This window comes from Ostrea edulis, chromosome 1, assembly GCF_947568905.1.
Source record: "Ostrea edulis chromosome 1, xbOstEdul1.1, whole genome shotgun sequence".
Lineage (NCBI taxonomy): Eukaryota > Metazoa > Mollusca > Bivalvia > Ostreida > Ostreidae > Ostrea > Ostrea edulis.
The window spans coordinates 55,915,478-55,930,366 of record NC_079164.1 but is presented as its reverse complement, the minus strand read 5'-3'; the positions used below and the strand labels follow the sequence as shown (position 1 = coordinate 55,930,366).

The 14,889-nt window shown below is 35.2% G+C and overlaps 1 pseudogene; it reads right to left on the bottom strand.

Moving 5' to 3' along the window:
- Positions 1 to 9,361: 9,361 nt before the first annotated feature.
- On the bottom strand, positions 9,362 to 13,730 carry LOC130051823 (ATP-dependent DNA helicase RecQ-like; annotated as a pseudogene).
- Between the last annotated feature and the right edge of the window lie 1,159 nt (positions 13,731 to 14,889).

Below are 14,889 nucleotides of genomic sequence, written 5' to 3'. Positions count from 1 at the left end.
AATAATACATTCCGTATGCAATGAAAAAGGCCGTTATATAACTAAACAAAATTAACCAATAAATTCAAAATGGTACAAAAGTAACCGTAATTTTATCGTATATACTTATTCAAAGAAACTCATGAACTCGTTCATCTATTAAGTCGAATTACGGTTTTATATGTAATTATTTGCTAAAACCTGTTACAATGATAATTATACTATTCACTTTGAACAAACTGAGTGTTTAAATTACGAATTGCACGTCAGAGTCTTCTATTATTGGCATTCAAAATAAAACACGAATAACTGTTGAAGCAGGTAATGAAAAAATAAATGGCGGCGCCCATATGGATCACGAAAATTTCAGTGAACGTATATAGAGATTATCTCTTTTTCTTTTGCTGGTTTTGACTTTTTTCTTTTACATACGTGTTACCTTTAGAGCCTTGCTTCGCGGACGGGCCTTCGGCCCGTCCGAGCTTCGCTCGGTATAATTGTTTGCTTTGAAAAAGAAAAAAAGTCGAGTCTAAATGTGACGTCACAATGCACAGTTTACGTCGCCTTGCGTTTTATTTCCCGCGTTCAATGAATAGGCGGATCCTGTAAAATTGTTCTCCCCATATAAACACCTTTAATATTGAGATGTTACTGGGTTTTTAGCGCAAGGAAAATTTCATTAAAAAAATATATTTTTGAATGAATCATAATCTACCGTACTTAACGGAATTGTGATTACCACTTGGGGGCACTCCAATGACCATTACATGCTTCGCTCGGTCCAACGGTCACACCTTATACATATTAAATTAACGATGGCAAAGGATGTCTTTTAGTCGATTATTTTTCACAATGTGTTCAATCTAACGTTTGAGCAGAATGAAAAGTTAACTCGTTCCCGTTAGGCGGAATTGTCTATGCGGCGAGATAGTTCGAACCAGGTTTATTTCGTAAATTGTGGACTATTTGATATGCATCAAATAATCTTGATTAATTATATTAGATCTCAACCACTGATCAAATAAATCTTTTTCTCTTGCAAACTCTACATATGTTTGATTGTCAAATTTTCAGAATTTTTGTCTGTACGTTTGGGGTACTAATTCATACGCTTTAAGATTGCGGCCTTGACCTTGTCATAATCTGAATTCTCAGCTATGATTGATTGTATCTTGCTTAACGTCTCACTTGAGAATTTTTCACTCATATGGAGACGTCACCAAGACCGGTGAAGGGCTTCAAATTTAGGCCTATGTTCGGCGCTTACGGCCATTGAGCAGTGAGGGTTCTTTAGCGTGCCACACCTACTGTGACACGGGGCATCCGTTTTTAAGGTCATCTCCGAGGACTCGTGACATTCACACCTGATGCCGAGCTGTTGGCGATGGAACTGTCACTCCCTGTTTTAACGACTTAGGTCTGTCGCGGCCGGGATTCGAACTCCGGGCCTTCCGCATGCGGTTCTCAGCTATGGCCAGCGCCGAGTAAACATCGGCTGTTTCGCCAACCAAAACACGGGTACCTGTAAAGTGCGAAACGAAATCCACCGAAACGAAACGAAACAGATTGTATAACCGAACTCTTTTAATTATAATAATTAAAAATGGTACCTTAAGCCCCTGTGAAAGTTATCACATATAGATAAAATTCGCCTCCTATTTGATATAGGCTTTCGGCTTGACTGATACAAAGTTTTAAAATTTGGAAAAGGGGGGGGGGGGGGGTGAGTAAGTACAAAGTACATATCCGAAGTTGATTAGTTGATTAGATACCATGTGCAATTAATTTCGGATCCATAAATTTCAGAACGGAGAGTTACAGTCTCACAGGTCAGAGGTTTGGGTAAACACACTAGACGAGGGGTGGGGCCGCCTTCGTTAGATCCGCCTTTGGGCATAAATACATGTTTCAGTATTTTTTGCTCTAAAGACAAATATATGTATACATGTGGATATTGTATATTTGTATGTAGTATATCAAACGGTGGATTCTAAGTATGTTCTCCCGTTCTCTTTGTAATTCCTGCTTCCCTTGTTCATAAGCCTTTTGATTTTACAAAATGCTGACCTCCTCCATAAAAAAAAATCCGTTTTCCATCCCGTTTTCAATTCCCCGTCTTAGCAACACCCAAAATGTATACTATTCAATTTTTTCCATTATTGAAAGTACTTGCACCTCAGCAGTTAGAGATAAAAAAGAGGTTAAGAGCTTTCAACTTTCTCAGACATCAGCTTCTTCAAACAATGTAGCTATGCCCAAAGGCGGATCCAACGTCGGAGTCTAGTGTGTTTCCCCAGACCTCTGAGACTTTAACCCTCTGTTCTGAAATTTATGGTATCTAATCAACTTCGGATATGTACTTTGTGCTTACTCACCCCCCCCCCTCCCCCCTCCCTTTCCAACTTTTAAAACTTTGTATCAGTCAAGCCGAAGCGAATTTTATTTATATGTGGTAACGTTCACAGGGGCCTAAGATACCATTTTTGGCCGGGTTGCACGAAGTGCAAATCCGGTCTATAGTATGGTGAAGTGCGGGCGGGCGGTTGGGGAAATTTTGTGAAATCAACTCCTCCTACAGTTTTTTATGTACAACCTTGAAACTTTGCAGAAAGTAAGTATATATATTGAAGTTATGCACTAGGTTTTTTGAAGTCCGACCTTTGTCGAATATGGGCGCTACAGCAAAAAGTTGTTATAGAGTTCAACTTGAAAAAGGTAAGTGAGATTATCTTTTGTGGTTAAATTTATTCTATGTTTTAATCGTTTTGATAATTATACCCCCCACAACTTGGGGGGGGGGGGGGGGGTATACTGGAATCAGGTTGTCCGTCCGTCCGTCTGTAGACGCAATGGTTTCCGGGCTCTAAAGCATTATCCTTTCCACCTACCATCACCATATCATATATATGGACTACCCATGAGATGAAGATGTTCCCTATCGATTTTGGGGTCCAAAGGTCAAGCGCACTGGACATCGAAGTAGCAATATGGTTTCCGGGCTCTAAAGCGTTATCCTTTCCACCTACCGTCACCATATCATATATATGGACTACCCATGGGATGAAGATGTTCCCTATCGATTTTGGAGTCAAAAGGTCAAAGGTCAAGCGCACTGGACATCGAAGGAGCAGTATGGTTTCCGGGCTCTAAAGCGTTATCCTTTCCACCTACCGTCACCATATCATACATATGGACTACCCATGGGATGAAGATGTTCCCTATCGATTTTGGAGTCAAAAGGTCAAAGGTCAAGCGCACTGGACATCGAAGGAGCAGTATGGTTTCCGGGCTCTAAAGCGTTATCCTTTCCACCTACCGTCACCATATCATACATATGGACTACCCATGGGATGAAGATGTTCCCTATCGATTTTGGGGTCAAAAGGTCAAAGGTCAAGCGCACTGGACATTGAAGTAGCAATATGGTTTCCGGGCTCTAAAGCATTATCCTTTCCACCTACAGTCACCATATCATACATATGGACTACCCATGGGATGAAGATGTTCCCTATTGATTTTGGGGTCAAAAGGTCAAAGGTCAAGCGCACTGGACATTGAAGTAGCAATATGGTTTCCGGGCTCTAAAGCGTTATCCTTTCCACCTACAGTCACCATATCATACATATGGACTACCCATGGGATGAAGATGTTCCCTATTGATTTTGGGGTCAAAAGGTCAAAGGTCACGCCCACTGGACATCGAAGTAGCAATATGGTTCGGTTTGTCATGCCATTTGTTTTTTACACTCAGAAAAGAGGTAGTTTATACCTATTACCAACACCCTTTGGGAGATTGGAGTAAGCGAGGGGTATTCTTAGTGAGCATTGCTCACAGTACCTCTTGTTTATTTTACAATTCTGCCTCCTTCAACACTAAGGCCATAACAAATCATAACAGTCCTCCAGATAACTACCACCAAATAAATCCCTACCCAAATTATTTACTCTAAATATTGCAACCCGGCCAATTGAGTCTTTGACCCATTTTTTATTATTATAGTTAAAAGAGTTCGGTTATACAATCTGTTTCGTTTCGTTTCGGTATGTTTCGTTTCGTTTCGGTAGATTTCGTTTCGTTTCGATTTCGTTTCGCATTTTACAGGTACCCACCAAAACACTTTGTAACAAAGTGGACCAAAACTGCCGTGGCCATTTCAAATTTTCTGCAACTTTTTTGAAATTGAGGAAAATATTTTATTTCATCAACTGCTTTTTCTTGAAAGAAGGTGTTGCACGTCTCATGTTAATTTCCCTAAAGGTGTTGCATGAAAGATCGGGAAAAAAAATAAGTTATTCAAATATATGATGAAACCAATTAGAACGTATGTCTTGATTCAATAATTTTTGAAAATAAGTTTAAAAGACGTGTATTGACAAAATTAGCCAAAATATTTTGAATTTAAATCAAGCAATAAGCAATTTATGATTTTTAGCGCCAAAATGGAGGGGTATCTCCGAATTTCAGAAAAACTGCCTCCGTGAAACAAAATTAATTTAGCATGAACATGTTCTTCGAGTTTTCCTCTAAAAAAAAAACTGTCGCTATGAAATTTTGTTTCACGAGGGCATTTTTTTGTAAATTTAAAAAAATCGATACGACTTCAGTAGTAGTATTTTCAACTTCACCTGTACGTTAATTTTCCTTAGTAATGTATGGTCTACTGCGTGGTTCAGTGGGTAAGGTCGTCAACTCTTATATGTAAAGATGTTTTCTTTTTTAAAACGATCGGGTTCGACTCCCTCACGAACACATTTTTTTTTAAAGCGCGTAGCGGCTTTCTTGCCATCAGTTGGCTTTTGCTTTCGTCATCGTGTTTCCGGTTTATCACCACCTATTGGCATTCTCTCACCAGAGGGCGCGTTACGCAAGCTTCACATACACCTCTGTCAACGCTTGGAATCACGTGACAATATAATTACATGTTATAAACATCCTTTCCGTTTAAAAGTTCTGGTAACAGGTGATGACATCGGGCTCTTTTCATAGCCCACTGGCACTTTAATAAGTACATATTTACCAAGTATAACTGTTTGTTTCTTATTTCACAAGTTTTATCGTGTTTTTACAGTCTTTCTTACTTTTGATTCCATGTTTACATTCAAATCTTCACCACGTGGATGTCCTACATTCATACGCATTTTACGAAGTAGTTCCAAATTTAGGATCAGAAAACGGCGATTTTAAACAATTTACAGTAAGCATCAATTTAATAGCACCAAAAACATTTCATAGTATGACTAAATATTTAGTCGAAAACATAAATGTTGGATATTAGAAACTTTTACAAGATTTCTGTAAAAAGCCGTTGACAGAGGTGTAGTGCGAGGAGCTCACGGAACTCTGGGTAGAGAATGCACTTAGGTGGCAGGGGACAGTTTCTTTGGTTCTGAAACATGTGGATAGGGGGTATACATCAAAGTCAGATTATGACAGACTAATGAAAAATCATATTTCCCTTTTATGTCAATACTTGTATTTCATATTAGTGTAGTTAATAAATTATGACCCTAAATTACATGTAATCTATAAATACTGTTGCTGGTGCACAAAACCTGCTCTGAGTAGGTTCCCCTTTTTTGCTGTGATTTTTTCTCATTTGGACTAATCCACACCACCCCCACACCATCACAGTACCAAACATGGGGATTTAGACACTGTGCACAATCAAGAACCATATCTGCCCTTCTCAAAAATCTACCTCTCATATGGGACCATCCACCTTCCCTCGCAGCTACAGACCTTTTGCTAGACCCTGCATGTTTTCACCGGAATTTCTTCAGCAACTGACCACGTGTCTTAGTTTCGTATTTGCACCCATCTGTATGCTAGGAATCATGGTGACACCTACATGTTGTATATCAACATTTTTATTAAGCACTCAGCTACATTTGACATGCATCCTAAAATTATTGTATACATTTTTACACATGTAATATCACTTCAAATATGGGGTATTTCAATTTTTTGAAAAAGTTGACGGGCCTATAGTGCGAAACTGTCCCCTGCTACCCTATTGGCAAATTTATGCATTTCTGTAGTAAACAAGTCGTGTTTAGATTAGTCGTAGTTTTGCAACCGATCTAGTACGGGGTTTACGTTCATATCCGCAGGGGTAATTTTGAGCAGTTGTTCGGAAACTCTAGTTCGTTAGACTGTGGATAAAATATGTATAAAACAGTCCCATTTTTGCAAATCATATAAATATACTCATATACTAGTCTCTGATGAGAGAAATTAAAGAAGTTGAACAGTTTGTGATAGCTGCTTTATGGAACATAAACACCGACTGCGTAGGAATTTGGCATTTTCGCGCCAAAAGATAGCGTGGGTTTGTTTGTAAACACTAGAAGTTAGAAGCAAAGAAGAGCGAAGACTGAATATTAGGTAAAGTTGTATTTTGTTCAAGAACTCTAAAGCAAATCAGCTATTGTGTAATTATGTAAACTGATCAAAGTTAATTAACAAATATATATGTATGCAACTTCAGCTACAGAATAGATTAGTTATTGTTTATGTACAGACCTGTTGACGTTCTATTTCATTTTTATTAGCCTATATGTTTTTCATTCACATGATAGATTCATAAGTGTAATACTAAAATTTACGTCCGAGGGTTTGTTTTTAAAAAACCTATCGTAGACATTCATTTGCTATTTAAATTAATGAATGTAAATACTACGCCGTTTATACCATTTGGATTTCTGCTTAAAATTTGCATTTAAACGTGACATGATAATGCTACTTTTATGAGAAGAATATTACTTTGATAGCGATATCATATTTAGTTTTACAGTTATAAATTATGTAAAAATATCCTCATACAGGCACTGGATCAATCAGCTGGGTTGTATTACTGGGTTAGATTTAAAAAGAGTTGAAGTGTGAATGCTTATCAGAGTACTTAGTAAACATAATATCGGGGTACAGTGTTACCTGTGTGAGAACTTTCTTATTTCTTTGTCTTAAAAGATATTTGCATGATAAAGTTTGACATACATCAGGTTTAGCTAATATGTAGAAAAGAGCTTGTTTCATTTTTGTTTTCTAGACCAGTGCAAATTTGCAAACATTTAAGAAAAATATTGAGTTTGAAGATATTCCTTGGTTTTAAAACAATTTGTTGACTTAATGAAATGTTGTAACCTTTCATAATTTATTGTGAGGAGTTTATTGTTTACTTTTACGGCAACTTTGGGGTGAAAGTCAGAAAACTTAAGAACAATTGTAGGAATTGATTTCTCATTTCATTGGGGTGAAAGTCAGAAAATGTAAGAACAATAGTTTACGCCAGCACCGTTTCTGGTTTTAAATATTAGTCACGGTTTATGGGGGATACTGAAAACGCTTTATCAATTAGACGCTTGAAGTAAACAATGGTGAAAAATTGTTTTGTTCCACTTTGTGGTGGTTTTGGGGATCACAAGTTTCCCACAGATCAGGAATTACTCTTGAAATGGAGGGTAGCGATCAAACGGATGGATAGGAAAACAAAAAAATTATGGAACCCAGGAAAAGAAGACGTTGTTTGCCATATACACTTCACAGAGGATGACTACGAAATCACGGAATCAGGTTAGATCTAGGTCTATCAATCAGTTATATAAAGCTGCATTGTCAATTGATTTGTTGAATTGTTTGAATTTTTCCTTCTTTGAAATATTGATTTTATAAAGTTTCTTCATTTTGTCTTGTATTCGTGTATTGATAACGTTCTTTTTTATATTCTTGAATGCGTTGCTTTGTGGGGTGTTTTTTTTTTAAACTCTTTTTCAGGTGCAGCTACTGGCATGTGGTATGTATCACAGTATTCATTTAATATAATACTAGGCTATATGACGAGACATATACTGCATTGATAAAACGTTACAAGATGAATGAATGCTATGATACCATGTATATTATATATATATATATATATATATATATATATATATATTAAAAGAAATAGAATAAACAGTACCCAAAGTTAAAAATTTAACGCAAGCGCTTTCATTTTATAATCCTCAGGCGTTACATTTTAAAATAGTTTTGAAATGGTCTGACGTCATAAAGTAGTCCTAACATTTCACGTACATAACGACGTCATAAACGAATGAAGGGAAAAGGTTTTTACGTTAAGCATATTATGACGTCATAGATAATAACAGTAAACATATTTCACAGTAAGCTACATCGTCGGTTACCCACGGGTGCTTCTATTCGATTATCTCCATCATCACCCGTGGGTCAATCCTATTCAAATAGCTCGTTTCTCATTAAATATGCATGAACTTTTTGACCTTTTCTTATCCAATGAAATCATCGGTTACATATACTTATTGATCTTCTGCTTCGGAGATAAATATGGTGGCCCATGTTTACGATGCAAAAATGTAACCAAGGGAAAAGTTGTGAAATATGTAGCGAAATTATCAAAGACAAAAAATCCTACAGACAGGTGAAATCAAATGTAGATTTTTGTCAGTTATTTTTAGAACTGAACTTGGAAGAAGACGGTTACGTTTGCAAGTTTTGTGTTAACAAGTAAAACGAAAGTAGCGAAGTTGACCGAGAAACGGAATGAGTTGTTGGCAGAATTAAAAAATGCATACAAAATCCCTCACTATTGTTTTTTCTTTGCTCAAATACATTTAACCGCATCATGATTGTGTATATGTTCACAGGCAAGACTAAATGATTCAATTTGTGCAATCATTCAAACATACTGAATGAAACTGAAATCTTGAAAGCAATTTCACATTTTATTTATTTCTGTTAAGGTAGTTCCAACTTTTTTTTTATCCGTTCAATTAAATTTCTCTGAAAGAAATATCTCCATCATGCGCAAAGTTTCATTTGATAAAATATTTTTTCAAAAACCTATGATCGATGACATCTCATGAAGATCGATCTACCTTAATTTATGTACATGTGTTGACTTTTATAACGGGTGTGTATGTGTGTGAAACAATAATGTTGAATGTTTGGTTAAAAATAACACAGTATCTAATTGCATGGGAGCAACTTCAAAATCTGAGAAAAATTTTTTACATTACATAATAATACCCACCCCCTTAGAATTCAATGCCATAAATATTTATCTAAATTTGATTTTCCTCATTCTTATATATAAAAAGAAACATTTCCAATAACAACAATGCAAGATGCACTTTTTAATAATACCCGTATGAAATTTTTAGACGTACTACGCCTGGAAATCAAAGAAATCCAGGCGTACAAGAGTTTTACGTAGTTTTGAAAATACGGTTAAATTTGAGACGTACACGTATTTTGACAAAAATACGTCTCCTTAACCCAAGGCGTATTTTTCAAACTCCAGGTGGATTTTGTAACTTTGTTCATTCTAAATAGGGAATTCAGAGACTTAGACTTATCAAGAGGCATATTTTTTTTTTTAAAAGAACTTAGGCAATTTCATGAGACATGTTATTATAAATCCAGATGGATTTTATAACTTTGTAACTTTTTTTGAAATTGAAGCTATTCTCTTTTTTTTTTTGTTTTTTGTATGATTATGTTAAATTCCCAACTTCAAGCAAATGTCTCAGTCCCTTGATACCAAAACCTTAACCAAAAAAAAAACTTGACACAAGTAGCTACATGAAATGAAATGCTTTTATCTTGGATATATACAAATTACAATGATAGCCATTTCCTCTAGAATGTATTGAAGTTGTGAACATTGCACATACAAATCTTGATAAATAGTAATTACCTGGTATGTCTATTTCAATGACTGAGAATTTTGACAGAAATTTAATTACAATACATAAAAAATAAATTTCATTTTTGAAATTACATGAGGGTATGAACTGCAATGCTTCAAACATGTCAAAACGGCATTCATGAAGTGGTATAATGCTTAAAGAAGCATGTCAGTAGGAAGCATTGCTTTTTCAAAAATGAAATTCATTTCTACATTATATCAAATGTATCATCATCCTCATCATCAAACTCAAAATCTGTGTCATCTGACATACAAAAACTTTCATCACTTGAATCATCATCAGTTTTGTATAAATGAAATGGGTGCTGAAACTGTAAACAACACTTGTCTTCACAATCACATTTCTGTGAGCAAATATCACAACACAGATGCTCGATACCTTTTCCATTTGGAAGAGAATCGTATGACTGTAACATTTGAAGTCTACGGCATTTATCTTTATTCTCAATGTAATTTTTCATGTCAGAATCAAGTTTGTGTGTGTGTCTGTTGTTGTAAATAAGCAGATGCAAAGCTTGACAACCATCACGACCAGCACGCCCAAGCTGTTGAACGAAACTGTCCATATCTTTAGGTGGACCATAATGTACACCATTGTTGATGCCTTTATAATTCACCCCCATACCTGTTGCACTTGCAGCAATTAAGACTCGTATTGTCCCATTCTCATCATTCATGTCCTGTCTAATTTTTTCCTTCACTGTTTCAGATGTACAAGAATGAAACATATTGACATATTCCATAACAGACTTGTCCAACACCATCAGAAATGCAGTATATATGTCTGCACAAGTTTTTATACTTGAACAAAATGCAAGTGTTCTGGTACAGTCCTTTTTCTCAAGAGACAAGTCCTTTAGTAACCAACCAAATGTCACTTCAATGTTATTTCCAGAAATAATTTTTTGTTTTCCCTATCTGGACTGTCAATAATGTCTACACAGTTGTTTAGAGCAAGTCGTTTCCTAATTAATTTTCTTGCTTCCTTACTAGCAGTGGCTGTGATCACTAGGGCAGGACAACTGATCAATGATCTTATCTCCCCGGTCCGTGAAAACCATTCCCTGAAAGCCTGGATATGCATTGTACTTTCTCCCCTGTGAACAAAAGTGAAATTAGAAATGAATTGAAAACGAAAGAGAAACTTGAATGTAAATTGTTGACAGAATTACAAATAATGAGAACAATTGTGTTTCACATGGGGAGGGGGGGGGGTACTGGGGTGAAATATAATTCAATAAGAAAAGAGCCACACAAGCCGATTATTATGGACCCACCCCTACCCATGGTATGTTGAAATTAACTATTTCAATAAAGGGCAATGAGACCTGGGACTAGTAAGTTGTTAGAATTTGTTTCCCATTCCCTTTAATTTGTTCAATAACCAAGATGCCCACGGGCCTTATTAGTTCACCTGTCAGTGATGAGTCATGATGACTGATCTGATCGAAATTAAACTCATTTCTGACAGGGTTGGCAAAAAAGTGGTCAATATGAGTATTGACCGTACTGGTGGTCAATACTGGTTAAAACCGGTCATTACTGGTTAATACTGGTCGATTGAAAATATTTGGTCATTATTGTCTGTGTTATTTATTTTAAATAAATAATGTACAAATGACTGTTGAATTGGGGAAGATGTAAAAATTTCTGTAAGTATAAGTATTGTTTCATCAGTCTTCATTTTAACTGTTGAATAAACATTTGAGGGGGTGGGTTGGTGATGTTTTCATAACAATGTCATACTAATATTTTTGCCCAATTTGTCTCCAATCTTTTAGGTTTATTTACATTTACAAATACTCATAAGACCTATATGATTATCATGTGAAAATGACATTGAATATTCCTAAATTCAAATTAATCTATCATAATATTCAGTATGTCTTCATTTCATTCTTCATAAATTTTGAAAATACATAGATATTTTTGTTGCGGACACTACAGGTCATCTTACATTACATATCTAATATATTGTCATTTATTTTAAAATCAGTGTTGATAAATGTTTCTTTCTCGACTAATTCATGTGTCATAGGATCAACTCTGGAAAATTAGACATCAAAAGTTGTAGAATGGGTTTTATTTTAAATGGGAATTACCATATAACATTGACCATTAATTTTCCCTCATTATATATTGGTATGCAGTTTCAAAAAATATTGATGGTGTCACAGATGTTCATTCTATTAAACATGTGCTAAGGAATGATTTTATAGATTAAATTTCATAAATTAAAGAATACTGATGACTCTTATTTGTTTTCTCTCAAATTTTATATTGTTGCGGACACTACAAATATACTAAAGTATTTGAATATGTATACACTAGATGTTATGGGTGTAAATTCCGAGTTTGAACATATATTTTCATAATATTTTAATCCATTACATGTTTAAAGTAAATACTTGAATAGTTATAGTTATCATAAAGATAAATCATAATACATTTTCTTGAAAAAATCTATGAAATCAAAAAGCTGTTGCGGACTCTACAGGGTTGTGGACACTACAAAACACAATATATCTGTCAGAAAACTTAGCAATACTGAGCTAGATTCTGTTTCTTTGGTAGACACATTAGTAACTGTATTGCCTCTTACCAGTAAGAGTATAGAAGTTTAAGTCATCAGGCATTCCAAAATATGCACATGTTGCGGACACTACAGAATGTTTGGGACATTTTTATGCCAGTTAGAGAAAAATGCGTAATTTTTTTCTGGCTTTGAATAATCCACTCAAACTTTTTTATAATGTTTCATTTAGTATTCAACTCAATTTTCAATGCAAAACAAAAGTTGAAATAATGAATTAACATGTAGTTTTTTTTTCTTGTAAGTTTAAACATTGGAATTTTACAAAATTGCAAGACGTACAGGCATTTTCACATATTTAAACATTATTTCGCTAATATTTTTTTGATTTACATACAGTAAATTGCACGTAAAAGTGGAATAATTTCTCACTGATCTGGTTTCTATTACCAAAAGCCTCTTCTATAAATCTCTTTGAACAAAAACTTGAAAATAAAGCCATTTTTGAGCTGCAACAGCATAACACACAAAATATCCCTTTTTTCAGTTGTATATCTTGAATATTTTTTTTAATAGAACATGGGACTTTTATATATCATTGGATTTGTTATTTGTTATTTGGTCATATTTGTTATGGGTTTAATCATATATATTGATGTAGAATGCATTATAACATTAGCAAGTATGAATTATCACCAATACTGTGAAAATGGCATTTTGCATACGACCCTAATTTAACAAAATGCAGATGTGAATAACATTAATCTCAAGTTCGTTGTAGTGAATATGGAAAATTTCTTTCAACTGTAAGTAACAAAATAGTATAATCTATTTTGGTATATTCCCTATACTCTTTTTCATATGGAGTGCATTGAACAAAAAACGGGATATAACAACACATCTACACGTATAATTTACGTCATGCGGCTTATAAATGGGTAGTCCTTGGTGTCATATTAAAACAGTATAACAGCAAACACATTTTTTAATTTCGAAATATCACAATATTGAAATTTATTTTCTGTAAATAAGTAAATATACGGTTTACCTACCAATGAACAACAGTATTGGCTTCATCAACAACAAATAATCGGAAGGACTTGAATGACGACAACATATTCCGCCATTTGTCATTCTGTAAAACAGCTTCTGGTGAAGTGAAGAGAAATTGGTATTCACCAGCAAGGATGCCATCGTCCTCGTTCGCATCTTTACCAATGTAGGTTTCTGTAAATCCTTTTGATTTCAAAAATTCAGTCTGTTCCTTCATAATAGCAAGGAGGGGACTAACAATAAGTACGTGTGCAAGTTGTGGTTGGTACATACGCTCGTAAAACAAAGGAAATGCCATGTAACAGAGTCATTTTCCACCACCAGTTCTCAGGGAAAGAAACACATCCCGATTATCTAAAAGACTACTTTTCTTGTTGAGCACTTAGCTTTTCCACTTCAAAAACTTCTCCGACTTTCGTCAATAATGGCGCTTCCATACTTGATTGTTTTCCGAATATCATTTTGAAAGGTGTTACGTGATTGGTCAGGCTCTCCGAGTAAAGTTTACTCGGACGTGATTTGATTGGTTACCCCCGTCATGCATAATTAATGAGAAACGAGCAAAAATAGCATCAGACAACCACGGGTATGAGGGAGCGTGAGTGGACTCAAAACCGTGGTTTGCGACGATGAGTAAGCTATTGAGAGCCGGTTTTAAAGTCTTAATAAAGTGTCTTTCTTTTTCTCGTCGGGAAATAGTATTTTCTGTATACAGTTTATAAAACGGAAATACACTGAATTGTCCGTGGCCACACACATCTATATGTTCACTAACTTTAATTTTTCTGTATTCGGGTGCTGAAATGTGTTGTTTATGAACTCGTATACGAGTTCGCAAAGTAGTTCCAGTTTCACCGATATAATGTTTTCCACAGCCAGCACATGTTATAACATAAATTAATTTTTTGGTGGAGCACGTCATATCTGAATTTACCGTAAATTCCTTGTTGTTAAATTTGAACGAACTTCCTTCCCTTAAGCATGGGCACTTTCCGCATCGCCGATCGTCACATTTGGTAACGGTGAAAAGAATTTTGTTGAACTTTTCCTGAAAATTAGATTTACATAACAGTCTCCTAAGATTTTTTGGTTGTCTCTTGCTGTTGATAAAAGTATATTTCTTCATAATTTTCCCCATTTTTTCATCTGTTTTTAGTAGGTCGTTGAGTTGCCGAACGATAGGTGTAACATTAGAGTTCCTTGGGTTGTATGTTGTAACAAACGGTAAAATGTGTGAATTTGTTGTGGGATTGATTTTGGATTTATTGATAAGATTTTCTCTATTGAGTTCTCTGACTTTCTTGATTCCGTCGTTTATAAGTTTGATTGGATAATTCTGTTTTTGTAAATAACTATTTAATTCCCCTAAACGTTGTTCTCTGGTAGGTTCTTCGCTAACGATGGTACATATTCTTCTGGCGAGGTTGTAAGGTATGGCACGTTTTGTGTGTCTTGGATGCGAGGACGAAAAGTGTAAATACTGGTGAGTGTCCGTGTGTTTGTAAAAAATATCTGTAATTATTTTATCCTCCTTTTTGATAACAGAAACATCCAGGAATGGTATACAAGTTGTACTGTAATCCATTGTGAATTTTA